The sequence below is a fragment of the Thamnophis elegans genome, unplaced genomic scaffold, assembly GCF_009769535.1.
Source record: "Thamnophis elegans isolate rThaEle1 unplaced genomic scaffold, rThaEle1.pri scaffold_46_arrow_ctg1, whole genome shotgun sequence".
Classification (NCBI taxonomy): Eukaryota; Metazoa; Chordata; class Lepidosauria; order Squamata; family Colubridae; genus Thamnophis; species Thamnophis elegans.
In genome coordinates this window covers 121,065-140,798 of record NW_022473897.1, presented here as the reverse complement: position 1 = coordinate 140,798, position 19,734 = coordinate 121,065, and the positions used below count along the sequence as shown (strand labels likewise).

At 39.4% G+C, this 19,734-nt stretch overlaps 1 pseudogene; it reads right to left on the bottom strand.

The window, feature by feature from the left end:
* Positions 1 to 1,660: 1,660 nt before the first annotated feature.
* LOC116523556 lies at positions 1,661 to 18,095 on the bottom strand (annotated as a pseudogene).
* Positions 18,096 to 19,734: the final 1,639 nt, after the last annotated feature.

The following is a 19,734-nucleotide window of genomic DNA, read 5'->3' as shown; positions in this document are numbered from 1 at the left end:
TAAGATTGGCCCCTATTTTGACACTATTTTTCAAGGCTCTGAAGACATCAGGAGTGGACTGCTATGGGTTTGCCCAGGTTCGGGAAAACCTATAGCTAACATTATCAGTGGTTTAGAGAACCTCCAAATCTCACCCCTGGCTAGCCTCACCCACCCTCCCAGCCCCTCCCAGGAGTCTCCTCATGGTCCATTTTTGATGTGAGGTAAGTGTAGGGCCCACATGGAGGCTTGGGGAAGGGGAAAAATGGGCCTCCTGGAAGATGTGAAAAGCCGGCCTCTGGAGGGCCTCCAGAGCCTGGGAAAAGTTCAGTTCAGTTCAGTTCACTTTATTTGTATGCCGCCCTTTTCCCTGGGGGGACTCAGGGCGGCTCACAAAAGCAAAAGCGCACCCACCATCATGGTGCAGAAGGCCAACTAGGCCATGGCCACCCTGGCCACACCCACCCAGCAACAGGGCAGACCACTTGTTGCTGAAATTTTTGAAGCCAATGGACCTGGGGATCTCATAGTGATGTGGAGCCCATCAAGTGGATTGTCTGATGCGGTCTCCAGGGGGATGAAGGTACAGTAGGTGGTTTTGTATAGTTTTATTTTTGTAATTTGCCTGGAGTCACTGAGAGTGAGTTGAGTGATCATCTACATTTTCTCAATAAAGAAATAAACATTTTCCTGTTGGAATCCCAAGAAAGTAATATAGGTGATGGAGCTATTCTCCACTTACAAAATACTTCACTTCTGTTCTACCAGGTTTCTTTCATTTAATGTGAACTTCACTGAGTTTTGCTATGAAGTTCTGTTCATATCGGACAATTTTTCATAATATGAGCTACAGTGGGTTAGAGGGTTGGTAAGTTTTATAATTACAGATTGATTTTGAAATCAAATTATTGTTGCAAAAACTCAGATCAGCTGTTAGAGTAGTGCAGATTAATTACATTGTTCATATTTTTTCATTAGCATAAACATTGTTCATTGGTCCATATTTTCATAAATGAAAAAACTCTACTATAAAGATTTTTCCAATTAAAAGATATCATTTTTCTCAGAAATGTAATTTCTGCTTTTCTACTTTGTTTTTCAAGTGCATTTCATTTATTTGATGGTATTTTTGAGTTTCCTTTATTGCTGGAGGTGCAACATTTGAAACTGTGAGTTTTTAACACACACGTAAACAAATTTAAGATACTGGAAGACAATCGTTTCTACTACCATCTCTTTCATTTTTTCATTTGTTACATTATTAGATTTGGTTAAAAAACCTTCAAAGAATTATTTCAAGATCTTCTTGGTTTCCCTAACAGCTATTCTTAATATCCTTTAAAAAATTGAAAAGATCAAAATTAAAATATCAATATAGTTTTTGAATGTTGAGATAATTATTTCTCCATCACATATTTCAGTGATGATGCTTTTTACCTCAGTGAACAGAAAGTATTAAACACAATTTATATTTTAAGTTTTATCCATAGATAGTGAAAGTAATCAAGACTATGCCCTACTGATTCCAATTAAATATATTAATTGTAAATGAACTGCAATATTTTTTTAAAAAAATACTATATTGAATAGTAAGTATATCCTTAAGAACTTACATTAAATACAAAGGACTAGAATTTTGGCCTACAAAGATTCTATTTTCTTGGCATCACCCCATTTTATACTATGTTGTCTTATTTTTTAAAACTCCTTTGTTGTTCAGATCAGGCTTTAGAATTATAATATAGCATTTGGGAGAAAAGATACAAATTAATAACCCCCCACTAGAGGCTATAATGGAGAAGATCTCCACAGCAACCATATATTTCCCTTTTGTGCTCAGATACGTTGGAATAAAGGACAACCAGACACTGCAGAAGACAAACATGCTGAAGGTGATAAACATGGCTTCATTGAAAGTATCAGGCAATTTCCTTGCTAGGAAAGCCACCATGAAGCTGATAATGGCAAGGAAGCCCATAAAGCCCAAGACACAGTAGAACATGAAGGCAGATCCTTCGTTACATTCTAAGATTATTTCTTCTAACATGGAATTTTTGTCAACATCTGGGAAAGGAGGGGAGATTATAAGCCATAGAATACAAATATTACTTTGAATGAAGGAGCAGCAAAATATTATAGACATAGCTAGTTTTTTCCCTACCCACTTGGTGATCTTGGTACCAGGCTTGGTGGCCATGAAGGCCAGAACTACAATGGTGGCTTTGGCCAAAACACAAGAAATGGCAACTGAATAGATGATGCCAAAGGCAGTTTGACGAAGGAGACAAACCCCACCTTGTTGGGTTTCCCAATGAATAGCAAAGTACAAAGAAAAGACAAAAGAAGCGAAACAAGGAGAACATATGTGACATTCCGGTTGTTGGCTTTGACAATGGCAGTTTCCTGATGCTTAATAAAAATCCATAAGACTCCAAGTGTGACTAAAGAAAAGAAAGAGCAGAACTGGCTAAAACCATCCCTAAAGATTCTTCATACTTCAAGAATGTTATAACTTTGGGGAGACACATATCCCTCTTCTTATTAGGGTACTCATCATCTGGACATTGAAAACAGTCATCCATGTCTAGAAAACAAAAGAGAATATAAGAAATCAGTTAGTTCAAAATTGTTTTTAAAATAAGTAAGTTGGAACATATAATGCTTAGTATATAGCTTGCTAGCTCAAAACTGAAAAGAAACCAAATTTATACAGTACTTCTTAACTATATTTCTAAAATTCTGTGATCAAAAATGGCTCGCATTTGTAGCAAATGAAGATCGTACATGATCACTCCTTTTTTCTACATTATGTATCAATTTCACCTTTTCCTTAGTTTCTTAATTTCTTGGGTTTTCATAATTTTAGATTTGTCTAAAACATTGGTCAATGATTACTAACCCTAAACATTTTTCCTGGACCTACCTACATATCATTTGGGGGGGGGGAGTTATCCTTTGAAGTGCAAGCACAAATGCAAACACAAATAGTAGAACAAAGTCAAACTAGAGTCTTGGACTTTAAGAGAGCTAATTTCAATAAACTTAGAGAGAACTTGGGAAAAATTCCATGGATGACAATCCTCAAGGGGAAAACAACTCAAGAAGCTTGGGAAATTTTGTAAAATGAGATTACAAAAGCCCAATCTAGAACAATACCAATGAAGAAGAAAAATAACAGCTAACAAAAGAAACCAGTATGACTGCATAAAGAACTCTCTGACAAATTGAAAGACAAAAAAGATAAGTATAAAAAGTGTAAAGAGGGGGGACATAACTAAGGCAGAATATCAGCAAATAGCCCGAGACTGTGTAGATGAAGTAAGGAAAGCTAAGGCTCACAATGAAGAAAGGCTTGCCACAAAAGTAAAAAAAAAATAACAAAAAAAGCTTCTTCCAACATGTTAAAAACAAGAAAAAAGTTAAGGAAACAATTGGTCCATTGCTGGGAGAAAGTGGCAAGAAGGTGACAAGCAACAGGGAGAAAGCAGAACTACTTAACTCATTTTTGGAATCTGTCTTTACACAAAGGGATAAAACAGTCCAACCTATCAAAAACAACACCACAAAAATCAGATTAGGAACACAAGTTGAAATAAGGAAGAAAATGGTAAGCGAGCACCTGTCTACCCTAGACGAGTTCAAGTCACCAGGACCGGATGGATTACACCCCAAGGTTCTGAAGGAACTGGCAGACGAGATCTAGAACCACTGAACTATATCTTTCAGAGATCCTGGATCACCGGGGAACTACCAGAGGACTGGAAAAGAGCTGATGTGGTTCCCATCGACAAAAAAGGAAAAAAATAGGTCCAGGAAACTATAGACCTATACGCCTGACCTCAATACCATGAAAGATTCTGGAAAAAATAATCAAGCAACGAATTAGCAAATACCTAGAAGCAAACAAAGTAATAGCCAAACACCAACATGGGTTTGTCAAAAACAGATCATGCCAGACTAATCTTATTGCATTCTTTGATAATGTGACAAAATTAGTGGATCAGAGGAATGCTGTCAATATAGTTTACTTGGACTTCAGAAAGGAATTTGATAAGGTAGACCATAACCTACTACTAGATAAAGTAGAAGAATGTGGGTTAGACAGCATCACCACCAGATGGATTTGTAACTGGCTGACCAACCGCACTCAACGGGTAGTCCTCAATGGAACTGCATCTACATGGAGTGCAGTGGAGTATCCCAAGGCTCTGTTTTGGGCCCAGTACTCTTCAACTTCTTCATCAATGATTTGGATGAGCGACTAAATGGGGAATTCATCAAATTTGCAGATGACATCAAGCTGTCAGGAATAGCCAACACTCCAGAAGGTAGGCTTAAGATACAGAACGATCTTGACAAACTTGAACATTGGGCACTATCTAATAAAATGAAATTCAATGGTGAAAAGAGTAAGGTTCTACATTTAGGCAACAAAAACGAAATGTACAGGTACAGTATAGGTGGTACCTTGCTCAACAGTAATAATTGTGAAAGGGATCTTGGAGTCCTAGTGGACAACCATTTAAATATGAGCCAGCAGTGTGCAGCAGCTGCCAAAAAAAGCCAACACAGTTCTAGGCTGAATAAACAGAGTGATAGAATCAAGATCACGTGAAGTGTTAATACCACTTTATAATGCCTTGGTAAGGCCACACTTGGAATACTGCATTCAGTTTTGGTCGCCACGATGTAAAAAAGATGTGGAGACTCTAGAAAGAGTGCAGAGAAGAGCAACAAAGATGATTAGGAGACCGGAGGGTAAAACATAGGAAGAATGGTTGCAGGAACTGGGTATGTCTAGTTTAATGAAATGAAGGACTAGGGGAGACATGAAAGCAGTCTTCCTGTACCTCAGGGGCTGCCACAAAGAAGAGGGAGTCAAACTGTTCTCCAAGGCACCTGAGAGTAGAACAAAAAGCAATGGGTGGAAACTAATCAAGGACAGAAGCAACTTAGAACTGAGGATAAATTTCCTGACAGAACAATTAATCAGTGGAACAGCTTGGCTCCAGAAGTTGTGAATGCCCCAACACTGGAAGTCTTTAAGAAGATGTTGGATAGCCATTTGTCTGAAATGGTAGAGGGTTTCCTGACACAGACTTCAGTGGATAGTTAGAAATGCAGAAAAAGCAATTGCTATGAACCTGCCTTCCACTGAGGAACTGTATTCTGCACAAGTCAAAAAGTGGGTTGTGAAAATATCTACAGACCCCTCACATCCTGGACATAAATTGTTTCAACTTCTGTCCTCAAAGTGATGCTATAGGGCACTGCACACCAGAAGAACTAGACACAAGGACAGTTTTTCTCCAAACCTCATCACTCTACTAAACAACCCTATTCTGACAAAACTGTCAAACTATTTACTAACTCTACATTGCTATTACTATTAATTTTCTCATCATACCTATCACCTATCTCCTCCCACTTATAACTGTATGACTGTAAATGTTGCTTGTATCCTTACAATTTATATTGACTGTTTCTTAGTATGATTTGATTGCTTATTTGTACCCTATGACTATCACTAAGTTTTGTACCTTATGATTTGTGAGGAATGTGTCTTTTGTTTTATGTACACTGAGAGCATATGCACCAAAGACAAATTCCTTGTGTGTCCAATCACACTTAGCCGGTAAAGAACTATTATTCTATTCTATTCTATTCTATTCTATTCTATTCTATTCTATTCTCAAAGATTTAGTCAGATGTCCTTTAATTAAGTATGTCTACAAAATATGTTATTAGAGTTTAAAATAAATAATTCAAACAAACAGAAATGGAGGAAATGGACATGCAAATGCGAAAGTTAAAAAGAGAATGGAAGTTGACATTGACGTCCATTATGATTGGTGACATGGATCCTTAAATCAAAATTAAGTCAGTTATAGGCACAATTCTTACCTTGGTGATTTGCAATCTTCCCTTCTGGACATCGAAGGCAATCATAGCAGCAAAATGGCTTCCCTTCTAACTTGCTCTTACTGTAGCCCAAAGGGCATTGGTTATTACTGTCAGCTCCTCTCCATTAGTTAATTAGGAAAGAAAGACCATGAGACTCCATGCATAGAAATCAAATGTACTTCTACTAATTAAAAATGGTTAAAAGGCAATGCATAGCAAAGTCTGATTAATTAGGCGCGAAAGCAGTTGATATATAGAATAGCCCATTCCCCACCCCTTGGCATCACAGTCCCAGCCCAATCATAAGTCTTCCAAATGTCAGGTGCAAGATAACTTCAAAAGGCATCACGAAGATAGAATGTCAGTGCCGCTAGACCTGGCGGGAAACACCCATGCATGCGCAGTCCGATCAGTCGGTGAACTCCAGAACCTTCCACCAGCACAACGAGTAACCCCTCCCAAATACCATGCCCTCCCTCCCCGTTTCATGGCAGCTGAAGCGATAGCAAAGCAGAAGCTGACATCTACACTGTGAAAGTGGCTGGGTCTGCTCAAAAATGAATGAAAAAAATGTTTCTGACAATATCGTGCCTCAATATTTATCAAACATGTATTATTAGATTATATTTTGATTATTTTATATCTCAAGGTGGCCTATATAATACTCCTACTTTCTAATTTTCTCAATAGCAACACCATGAGTTGGGTTGGGCTTAGATAGATTGACTGGTTCAAAGACACTGAGATAACTTTCATGCATAAAGGAGGACTAAAATTCACTGTCACCCAGTTTCTAGGTCAGCACCTTAAGTACTTGAGAAAATTGGACCTTTAGATTTTTAACATTATTTTTCTATTTTCCTGGATGGTCTGCCTAAAGCAGTGATGGCGAACCTATGACATGCGTACCACAGATGGTATGTAGAGCCCTCTCTGTGGGCACATGAACCGTAAGCCCAGCTCAGCTCCACTGTGCATGTGAGTGCACCTCCTGCCGGCCAGCTGATTTTCAGGTCTCTACCACACATGCATGGGGGGGGGGGGGAATTGGAGGATCACATGCACATTCACTGGGGTGAAGGGGAGGGCATGAGCATGTAGCGCACCCCTCCCCATGGCCTGTTTTTGGTCCCAGCAGGCTGCAGGGAGGCTTACTAGGCTCAAAACAGAGAGCAGGGCATCATGTACACATGGACAGGGGGCAGGGTACATGTGTGTGTGTGTGTGTGTGTGCGTGTCTCTCTGTGTGTGAGACACATGCATTGCATTATGGGTGCAGGTGGGCAAGGGCACTTTCAGCATGCAACAACAAAAAGGTTAGTCATCACTGCCCTAATGTCCCTTGGGCTGGGGAAAATATTTGCCAAATTAGATGTGTCACAGGCTTGCAAGCAATTGCCAGTAAATGGTGCTGCAGTGGAGGCCCAAACCATTGTGACACATAGTTTGTCATTCAAATGCACTAGATTGCAATTTGTTGTCAGCATAGCCCCCAGACTGTTCCAAAATAGGAAGAAGTTAGCCAATGATTTCGTATTTGTAAAAAGGGAATTTTGTTTTCTGTAAGGGTTAAGTTGAGAGGTTTCATTCATGGAATCATTATCTACTATCCTTTGGAATTTATTTAGATCTTACCTGGTTAAATATGCTTGGCCACACAATAGATTTCTCAGAAGAGGAGAACATTTCTTTTTGGGGATTCATGGGGTCTATCATTCCAACTTTGACCCTCCGGAAAGACTGGTTTGGGAAAGTGATCCAGTTTATAATATTAAATCCAGTCTCCAACTCTCCATTTTGGTTGAAGGAAACTTTTCCCCCTGCACTTTTGTTGAATGAAATCCTTCTCATAAAGTGGTTGAGCTGAATGGAAAAATAAGTTGAAAGAAAAATTCATGACAAGAAATTTATCCAGTTGTAGAAAATCCTGTTTGAAATATATAGAGAATGAGCCTTTGAAATTCTTTGATATGGCCAAAAGTTGATAAAATATTAGTATTATTACTTAATACTGAATTATGTGAATTATGTGGTTATCTTTCATGTCTAAAGGGAAATGTTGAAAACTAAACATAGAAATTAAAGGATACTAAATAGATTCAATAAAAAAGCCCTGTTTTACACTGCACTTGAAAAATATTACAATAATTAAATGGAAAAAAGAATTGTACAGAATCGCCCCTTTCTAACTTCTGCATCTTGTATGAGTCAAAATTAGCTTTAAAGGCTAAAACAGGGATCAGCAACCCACGAACTCTGGAGCTGCATGTGGTGCTTTCATCCCTCTGCTGTGGCTCCCTGTCGCCAGCCGTCACCCACAATTTTGAGAGAAGTTTCCAGTTGGGAGGGGGGAAAGCACAGAGAGCCAGGAGGAGACTCTATGGCAAAGGGCAGGTTTTCTGATTAGCTCCACATGTCAGCATCCCTCCATTATATAATTAGGAAAGAATGACCAAGAGATTCCATGTGTTGGAAATCAAAAGTACTTTTACTAATTACAAATGGTTAGCGAGCAGTTGCGAAGCGAAGTCTGTTTAATTAGGCGCGAAAGCAATTGATATATAGAATAGTCCATTCCCCACCCCTTGGGATCATAGCCTCAGGCCAATCATAAGTCCTTCAAGTGTCAGGTGTGAGATAACTTCAAAAGGCATCACGAAGATGGAATGTCGGGGCCGTTGGTCCAGGCGGGAAGCCCCCACGCATGCGTACTCCAACCATCCAGTAAATACTAGAACATTCCTCCAGCACATTGAATAACCCCTCCCAAATACCAAACCCTCCCTCCCCGTTTCATGGCAGCTGAAGCAGTAGCAAAGCAGAAGCTGACATCCGGGCGTCCTCCGGAAAAAGGCTGTCAGGCCTATAAAAAAAAACAACGAACAGACAAACAACAAAACAGAAAAAGAAGAAGGGAGGGGGTGAGAGAAAGTTAAGGCTTGTCAGGGTATGCAGCATAAAACTTCCGAAGCAGTCTGGGAGCACGAACATGGGATTTATCAACCCATTCCGTGTGGGAGGGAGGAAAATGCTTCCAAGCCACCAGGTATTGGATGCGATTACGGCGCTTGCGGGAGTCAAGAATTTCACGAACTTCAAAGTGACGTTCCCCATCGACGAGCAAAGGAGCAGGCGGAGGGTCATCAGGGGGACGCAAGTGGGAAACACGAACATGTTTTATGAGGTTAATGTGGAACACTGGGTGGACCCGGTTGAGGTGTTTGGGCAATTGTAAACGAACAGAAACAGGATTGATGACCTTTACGATGGGGAACGGCCCCACATATTTGGGTCCCAACTTCTTTGACCTCTGCGTTGTGTGTAGGAACTTTGTCGACAAATAAACCAAATCACCAGTCCGGTATTCATAGGGCTGAGAGCGTTTCTTATCCGCCTGTTTCTTATGGGCCCGATGCGCAGCGTCCAAAGTGGAGAGGGTCAATGGCCAAACACGACTGAGACGCTCACTCCAGTCCGCGACTGATGGAACTTGCGGCTGGTCCTGAGGCAATTCAGGAATAGGAACAAAATCTTGACCATAAACGACCCGGAAAGGGGTGAAACCCGTGCTGGAATGGACAGAGTTGTTGTAGGCCACCTCAGCGTGTGGTAACAAGTCTACCCAATCATCCTGTTGATAATTGATGAAACAACGTAAATATTGTTCAAGAACAGAATTAGTCCGTTCACAGCCGCCATTAGTCTGAGGATGGTAGGCGGAGCTAAGGCCCTGGGCGGAGCCAATACGTTTGAGAAATTCTTTCCAGAAAACTGATGTGAATTGGACACCTCGATCGGAGATGATACGATCGGGCACTCCATGCAAGCGGTAAATGTGGGAAATGAAGAGTTTAGCCAGCGCCTTTTGATAGGGCTTTTGGTTAGGACAGGTAGAGGAAAAAGGATGCTGCGCTAGGAGGAGACTATGGTGGGGAAAACCAGACTTCCAGTTGGCTCCAGAATTGAATGGGGGGGCTTCCAGTTAGGACCTTTGTGGCTCTTTGAGTGTTTAAGGTTGCCAATCCCTGGGTTAAAACATAAAAAGAACAGTGCTTGAAATTGGTTATTTCTAGTTTAATGAAAAGAAGGAAGAGGGGTGACATGATAGCAGTGTCCCAATATCTCAGGGGCTGCCACAAAGAACAGGGAGTCAAGCTATTCTCCAAAGCACCCCAGGGCAGGACAAAAAGCAATTGTTGAAAACTAATCAAGGAGAGAAGCAGCCTAGAATTAAAGAGATTTCCTGACAGAACAATCAATCAGTGGAACAATTTACAGTACCTCCAGAAGTTGTGAATGCTCCAACACAGGAAGTTTTTAAGAAGAGATTGAATACCATATTTTTCAGAGTATAAGACGCACAGGAGTATAAGATGCACCAAGGTTTTGAAAAGGAAAATTAAAAAAAAGTAGATAGATAGGTAGAGGGATAGAGAAGGAGAGAAAGAAAGAGAAATACAGTAGGTAGGTAGGGAGAGAGAGTAGTTACGTAGGTAGGTAGGTAGGTAGGTAGGTAGGTAGGTAGGTAGGGAGAGAGAGAGAGAGAGAGAGAGAGAGAGAGAGAGAAATACAGTAGGTAGGTAGAGAGAGCGAGAGAGTAGATAGGTAGGTAGGTAGATGTTTCCAGGTGTATTTATCCATGTGCTGGAGAAGGAAATTGCTGACAACCTACAGCACCTAAGACTTGTTTCTGCTGGCACAGCACTTGAGCACTTAAACTCATCAATCAGTTTTTTCCTTTCCAAAAGGAAAAAAAAGTTTTTGCATTCTGCAAACCTCCCAAAAAACGGCCCATTTTTTCCAAAAACGTATCCGTTTTTTCCAAATAAAAGGCATGAATAGCTTTGGGCGGGGGGGGGGGGGGGGGCTTGCAGAGTGCAAATGAAGAGTTGGGGGCCAAGAAAGAGCAAAAAATAGCCTGTTTTTAGTGAAAACGAGCTGGTTTTTTGTCAAAAAATTACAAAATTGCATGCATAGCCTTATGGAGGCTTATAGAGTGCTGCCAGGGCGGGGGAATGGCCCATTTTTTGCTCATTTCTGCCCTCCCCAGCCCCCAGGAGCTCTCTGAAAGCCTCCATAAGGGTATGCACAGCCATTTTGGTGAAGGGGCGTGGCTTCAGGAGGCAAAAAAATGCTGTATTCGATTTATAAGATGCACCCAGATTTTCAACCTCTTTTTTGAGGAAAAAAGGTCCGTCTTATACTCCGCAAAATATGGGTAATCATTTCAAATGGTATAAGGTTTCCTTCCTAAGCAGGAGGTTGGACTAGAAGACCTTCAAGGTCCCTTCCAACTGTTATTCTATTCTATTCTAACTAGGAAACTCTTGAGGATGAATTTGCTTTTTATTACAGAGATTTATACCTAAAGGTGATGAATGATTACATGATGTAGTAAGAACGATGGAGTAAGAAGAGAAACCTTAGTGGCATGTTCTTCCTTACTTAAGTGGTAAGCTGCAGAGAGTATCTATCCTATGTGAAGAACTGACTTGATTTCTTATAGAAGAATTTGAAGAAAATGTCCCATGAATTACTCCCATAGCTCTTATAAAATGCCCAGGACATTTTGAGGGGAACTATGAATACATAGTTGGTTTTTCTTTACCTTGTGTTGAAAAGCTAAAGGTCTTTCCCGCAAGGTTCTTAGGGAAAATATATAGCACTATTTAGTGTGAAAAACTTAAATATGACAATTATACAAAGTAATTCTACATATATTATAAAGCAAATTACGTAAATCTATGATCTAATCCACCTATGTTCCAAGGAGCAATAAACATTACAGAATAATAATAAGGATATATTATGGGTAGCTCATTTATTGTAGATATTTTGGAGAATCTATATAGCTTACTGAGAGGTAAATAATGATAATTAAAGGGGGCAAAATTAATGTTGTGATATAGGTTTTCAATTAGAAGAATATATTGGGTGTAAAGACATCATTATTCCACATCATTGGAGACTTTCAAGTAGAGACTAGACAGCCATTTTCCTGAAATGATATAGGGTCTTTTGCTCAATGGATTGGGAATAGGACTGGAAGGCCTCCGGGGTCTCTTCCAACTCTTTTATTCTATTCCGTTCCATTCTGTTCTGTTCTGTTCCATTCTGTTTTATTCTATTCCATTCCTTTCCCTTCTATTCTGTTCTATTCCATTGATCTACAACCAACCTAATTAATAACTTTTTCACTTTCTAATCACCTTTTGGAATTAATCCTAAACAGAAGAATTTTTTATTTATAAGCTTAATAATTTAAAGAATTTGAAATAAATAACAAAAGGCTAAATAAGATTTTGATCTTCAAAAATATCAAATGGATTTCAGGTCCAGATAAAATTTCAATATCACAATAAGATTTTGGAAGTAATAATAAACAGATTCATGAGGGAAATAGATGTTGTTTTGGATTTTACAAGACATTACAAAGATAAGCAATTTCATGATTTCAAAAACTAGACTCTAAAGAGGACTTAAGGTTTTAGGTAGATGAAAGATATAGAAGCTTGAAAAATGGTTATGACAACAGAAATACTGAAGAATGGAATCAGAAAACAGTAGCCACAATATCAATAGTGACAGGAATGAAATCTTTTTATGTGGATATCTCAAATGTGTTTTTTCTCCAAAAGGCAACTGGATTTTCACATTTTTTTTCCTTTAACAATATTTTGTTTCTTATCCAGGAAGCTTCTTCAGAACTGAAAGTCCAAACCCAAGAAAGTTCAGTTTCTTTAGCATCTTTGAGACACCCGTGACCTGGATGATTGAGATTCTCCATAGATGCTTATATGGATACTCTATGTCCAAAAGAAGCTATTGAAGAAATGTCAAATGTAGAATAAACATTAATTATCAACACAGAAATGGTGTCAAAACTGGATTTATAGCAGACAGTCTGAAATAATGGTTTAGAAAATGATGTCTTACTGGTTGTGCAAGAGCAATTGGCTGAGGTTTTAAAATTTAAAAAGGACATATAAAGAGAGTGACCTGGATTTTTATTTTCCTATCGGATGCACAAAAGAGGCTTGTTAAAACTATGAAGAACTCTATATGATGGGTTAAGACAATAAAGAGAAATCAAATCCTGTGACAATATTTGATAAAAAGAAGATTAGAATGGCTAGAGATAAAAGGAAGCAATAGAAAATTGATTTATTTGATCAAGCCTAAAATAAAATATATAGTTACTTCTAGATGCCTTTTTTGAATATTTTAATGACACCAGGACTGAAAAGATTATGTTATAATGTATTTATAGATAAGAGATGAGATGTGGGATGAAGATATAAATGTTTGTAATGTTAAAGAGGGTAAAGAGTTACTAAATTTGTTTATATTTATTGTGATGAAGGTTGGAAGTCACATTTTCATATACCTTTTTTCTCTTTATTATGTGATTACTTTTTCTTCTTCTTTTTTCTTTCTTCTCCCAGAACTTTTACTTTTTTTCCACTAAAATATCTGCCATTGTTTTTTTAGCAGAGCAAAACCTTCACACCTTCAAAGTTAAGCAGGACTATTAAGAAAATCATGGAACCTCTTTGCACAAATATCCGCAATGAACATGTGGAATTATTCTTCAATAGGGTTATGTATGGAATTATTTCCTGAGTGATGTCTTAGGATGGTATATTTGACTTTCCTTGGGAAGAAAGTCTAGAGAATAATTTGATATTTGTAAATAGTTTGCCCTTTAGATGCTAACCACAGTTGACAGAATGAGTTGCGTCTACAGTAATTTTTTTTCTGCCAAAGTGGCAAACTCCATGCATTTTAAGTTGTTACAACCATTACCTGCCACAGCTTTTGCTTCAATTCGGTTACAGGCTCTCCTGCTCTGTAATTCAGTACAGGTGAAAAGAGATCACCCAAAGCATGTGCCACCACGTAAACTGCATTGTAGATATTGTAACTCTGACTGGTCATATGCATTTCAAATATAGATGTAGGAAGAGTCTCCAGTTTCTCTTCTCCAGTACAGGTGACCCTGTCTTCCCCGGCTGTGGTGGAATTAGGAAACGAGCATTCAAATGCATTTTCCCAGAAGACCTTAATAAAGCTATCATTTTTTGCCAGGGTGGGGTTTTTCATCTGAAGAAATTCCTGAAATCCCAAGACTTCCTCTGTGTGAATTGCAAAAGATAAAGCACCATGCAGGAAGTCAATTTTTACAGTCTTCAACAAAGGAAGTGATGTGAATTCCATCTGGGCTGTTAAAACCCATACTATGTTTTTTTTCCATACTGGCATTTTTTCCAATTGGGATATAAATGGAAAAAATCTCAAAAGAATCATATCATCCATTTCACCATGAACTATCACTACATTAGCTGTGCTGGTCATAACCACTTTATATGTTTCAACAGCTTCTCCTATCAATTCATCAAAGCTGTTTGAATAAGTCATTCCAGGGAACTTTGCAGTAAATGCAAAGCATATCCCTGTCAAGGAAAACATAGGCACGACATCATGTATAAACTTTTCACCATTCTCATTATGTGTATACAGTGCCCCTATCCATGTCCACTTGAAATGCTGTAGTAATTGGAGAATCCCATCGTATTGGTAGTCCACATTTGGAAACATCTTTTGTGTGAGACCCTGATGAGACTCTGAAATTATCTCTGGAGCTGAACCATAAGTAAGCTTATCAAAGAAAGACAGAAATAAGGGAATGGGGAAAATGTCATTTACAAATATTTGCTTGTAGTGCCTGATTTTCCAGAATAATCTCCTATTCCCATTTCCAATTTATATGTAGCTATGTTCAGGAAACGTTAATGGAGAATTCTTCCGTTCTAGTTTGTGTTCTGACCTAGACTTCCCCAAAAAGCATAAAGCAGAATCCTGGTCCTGACAAAACCTCTTTTATTAAACGAATGTGAATTCCTCTCATTCACATTCAGAAAGGCCTGGCAAAGTCTCTCAAAGGAGTAATTATGACTACAGACCTTATCTATCATGAAAAGCTGCCATATAAATATTTCCAAATGAGGTGCTGTGCAAGGAAAGACTGGGCACAGTGTCTCTGAGATTCACGGATGGATTTTCACACTCCTGAAATGAACCTAACGACCGAATAATCAAATTATTTCCTAAAAAAGCCCACTCCCCTTTCACTCCTCTTTTATTTCCTAAGAGAGGGGCCAATCACCTTCCACCTGTGACTTTACTCCCAAGTTGACCCTGATTTCTGAGTTGTTCTTTTCTTCTGGCAGCTCTGTACATACGCACACTGTGAACAGGCCCTGGCTGTTCCTCTGTCTCACTGCTGTCTAGCTCCATAGGCACTTTATCACTGCCAGACGGCCTTGGCCCTGTCTCTGCCTCTGACGCAGACACCTCGTCTGAGCCTTTCCCAGCCTCCAGGACTGGCCCACTCAGCGTTCAACTATTGTGGCCCATGCTCCTCCCCAACCTCCTCACTGTCCAACTCTGCCGCGAGATCCACTGGCTGCTGGTGGGCCACAACAGTTTGAATGTTGTGAAATTCAACAAAAATAGGAGTTAGGGTATGATATAAATAAAATGTATACTTCTGAAATTATCCACCCTACCACAGGAAATTCTGGGTCAACAAGCATGTTTCATCGGTACAATACTTTCTTCAATATCTAAAGCTCTTGTATCTTTTTTATCTTTCATGAGAATACCTTGATATCGGGGATAGCATCTTTCTATAGCATCTTTCTAAAACAATGTTGCACATGGAGACAGCCAGGTACAATACAGAGTCTGAAATAGAAAAAATGCATCTGCTCTTCCATACATGTCTATTCAGAGATGGTGAACCTGATCCCAAATCACTTGTTATGACAAATCTTATCATGGGTCAATTTGCAACATCTGTTGACATGGGCATATTCACCAATAAAAAGATTTTCAATCTGATGACTTTTTATATGTCTGATACATATGCACAAACACACAATCACAGATACATGATTGCTTACTTTATGTATTCTAATATTTATTTCTAATTCATGTAAATTAAAACATGGTGAATTTTAAATATAAGCTTTGTACCTGTGGTACTTTATAAAGGGACAGAATATTAGCTATGTGTAGGCAGACTTCAAAGGTTGGGCCTCCAATAACTGCTATTTTTCTGTTCTGGATGTCACAGTCATAATTAGGAATAAATTGGTTCTGTGAAGAAAACAGTTCCAGTGAGGCATGATAGGTCCAACTTGCAGTAAAATAACTGTTATAGATGTGAAAACCCAAGGTGAGGTTGGGTAAAATCTGAGGATCTTCATTGATCTCCTTGATTGTAAATTCCAAAGCCAGGAAATGCTGATAGATAGGAGTCATGACTCTGAAAAGGGAATCAGATTATCTTTCACAGAGCATTCACTGCAAATGTGAGATGCATTACATTTCAGTGCAATATATGGCTCAGTGGCTAAGACACTGAGCTTGTCAAACAGAAGGTCAGCAGTTCAGCGGTTTGAATCCCTAGCGCCATGTAATGGACTGAGCTCCCATCTCTTGTCCCAGCTTCTGCCAACCTAGCAGTTCGAAAGCCTGTAAAAATGCAAGTGGAAAAAACAGGGACGACTTTTGGTGGGAAGTTAACAGCGTTCTGTGCACCTTTGGCATTTAGTCATGCCTGCCACATGACCATGGAGATGTCTTCAGATAGTTCTGGCTCTTTAGCTTTGATATGGAGATGAGCACTGCCCCTAGAGTTGTGTAGGACTAGCACATATGTGAGAGGGGAACCTTTATTATTATATGAGGAAAATTTCCCATCTGAGGAGGATACAGAGCTGACCTGGAAGCTTTTACTTTTACCTTAAAATATATTACAAAGGATTCATTCTGGAGACATGACTATGAAAATATATTGTATACATATATACAACTGGAAAACATGATTTATTATCAATCATAGGAAAGGTAAACATTCACCTTTGTGAATTGTTAAAAGGTTATTCAGTTCCTCATTATATCAAAAGAGGATACATTGTCATTGTAACCACATTTTCAGTGGACTAAAATTTACACCAGTTAATTTTAGGTCTTATTATAAAAAACATTGTATGTAAATACTGTAGATGAACACGAGTTGAGCTTAATTTCAGATGACTGTATCTACGCAGTTGTTGGTTGGTTAATCCCCCCCCCCCCAACTTTATATAAAATATTCTACAGAGGAATTATTGAGTCTGTCATCTGTACCTCCACAACTGTCTGGTTTGGCACTGCAACCATACAAGACAAACACAGACTTCAACAGATAATAGGGATCTGCAGAAAAAACAATTGCTACCAATCTTCCTTGCATTGAGGACCTGTATACTGCACGAGTCAAAAAGACGGCTGTGAAAATATCTACAGACCCTTCACATCCTGGACATAAATTGTTTTAACTTCTGCACTCAAAATGACCCTATAGGGCACTGCATACCAGAACAACTAGACACCAGAACTGTTTTTCCCCGAATGCCATCACTCTGCTAAATAACTAATTCCCACAACACTGTCAAATAATTTACTAATTATTTCTTCTCTTTCTTCCTAGTATCTATCTCTTCCCACTTATGACTATAACCATGTTACTTGTATCTTTCAATTTATATTGTTTTATTTGTTTTACTAGTATGATTTGATGGCTTGACTATCACTAAGTGTTGTATCTTTTTACTATTGATTAATGTATTTTATTCTCCTTATGTACACTGAGAGTATATGCCTCAAAAACAAATTCCTTGTGTGTCCAATCACACTTGGCCAATAAAGAGTTATATTCTTTTTTATTCTATTCTGTTCTGTTCTGTTCCATTCCATTCTAAAAAATCATCATTACTGCTTTCTTCTGAGCCCTATTTTAACCACAATAGCACCCTTTTCTGCTTGGTTATCTATCTTGGAATTTCCAGGTAAACCAAATCCAATATTAACCAGGATTTCCAAGATCAGTCAAATAGATTTATGGTTTTTATCTGCTAAAACATTGTAAGTGCATTAAAAACTTACAGAATTTCATCAAAGAGATCGCTAGATGGTGCTTTCCTGAAGTCCATCATATCATACAATATGTAGATCTTAGACAGAATGCCTACAATGATGAGGTCCCCTGGTTGGTATTGTTTGTGAAGTAGAGGCAGAGGTTTACTGATGCTGCATTTAGCACTGGAAATCTTACCCACAACTTTGGGGAAAAGGACCAAAACCAGTGCTTCAAAGACTATCATACTGAATGAAGCTTTTCCTTATTTAAGCCATTTTACCTCTCTCATTGACTTTTCTTAAGTTGGACAGTCTGATATAAGGAACCAGAGAGCTGTTTTTATTGAATAGAAACAGTGGTCAGATATTACCATTCTGAGGTGATTATAACAGCTCTGCATTTTTCCAAATTCTTATTATTTTGCTTTCACTGAAAGGAGGATTGTGCAATTCCTTTGAGAATTAATGATTCACAAGTTGCCTTCGCTAAACAGATATTTACTGGTGAAATTAAATTCTTTTTTTAAAAAAAGCTTATTATTTCAGAATGGAAAAATTATTTAATTATATTTTTGAAATAGTCAGAAATGCGAATGATTATTAAATTTGATGAATTAGGAGATGAAGTTGAAATAAACACAATTAAACAGTTAATTATAGGGAAGAAATTATTCACTTTGAATTAGAGGTTCAAGGAAATGCTGTAGAAAAAAAGATATTGCTTAGTATATGTAGCATGGGTGAGGTGGGAATAAAAGGAGGGTTTGGAAGGAAAGGGAGGGGACAGAGGGAGCACAACAGGAGGAGCCTCTCCCCAAACCTGAGGGAGAGAAGGGAAAAGAATAGCAGAGGCTTCTGTAGGCCAAGCCTGTGAGAGAAAAGGGAATAAAATAGCAGAGGCTTCTTTGGCGAAGCCTGAGAGAGAAGGGAATAGGATAGCAGAGGCTTCTGTGGGCCAATCCTGAGAGAGAAAAGGGAATAAAATAGCAGAGGCTTCTGTGGGCCAAGCCTGAGGGAGAATTTGAATTTGAATTTGAATTTGAATTTGAAAGTTTATTTATAGGCCGCCCTTTTCCCTGGGGGGACTCAGGGCGGCTTACAACTCATGGGGGAAGGGGATACAAACCATGACACATAAGAACAATACATAATTAAAAAGAACACAACATTCATACCATTCGGGTGGGGGTGGGTTACAATCTTTAGCCTCAGGCCTGACGGGATAGCCAGATTTTAAGGGCTGTGCGGAAGGTCTGGAGGGTGGTGAGGGTACGAATCTCCACGGGGAGATCGTTCCAAAGGGTCGGAGCTACTACCGAGAAGGCTCTCCTCCGCGTGGTTGCCAGTCGACACTGACTGGCAGATGGAACTCGGAGTAGGCCTAATCTATGTGATCTAATTGGTCGCGAGGAGGTAATTGGCAGGAGGTGGTCTCTCAAGTATCCAGATCCACTACCATGAAGGGCTTTATGGGTGGCAAGTAGCACCTTGAAGCGCACCCGGAGATCGACAGGTAGCCAGCGCAGCTCGCGGAGGATAGGTGTTATGTGGGTGAACCGAGGTGCACCCACAATCGCTCGCGCGGCCGCATTCTGGACTAGCTGAAGTCGCCGGATGCTCTTCAAGGGCAGCCCCATGTAGAGCACGTTGCAGTACTCCAGACTAGAGGTCACAAGGGCACGAGTGACTGTTGTGAGGGCCTCCCGGTTCAGGTAGGGTCGCAACTGGTGCACCAGGCGGACCTGGGCAAATGCCCCCCTGGTCACAGCTGACAAATGGTGGTCAAAGGTCAGCTGTGGGTCCAGGAGGACTCCCAAGTTGCGAACCCTGTCTGAGGGGTGTAGTGTTTGACCCCCCAGCCTGAGAGATGGAACACTTGCCAAA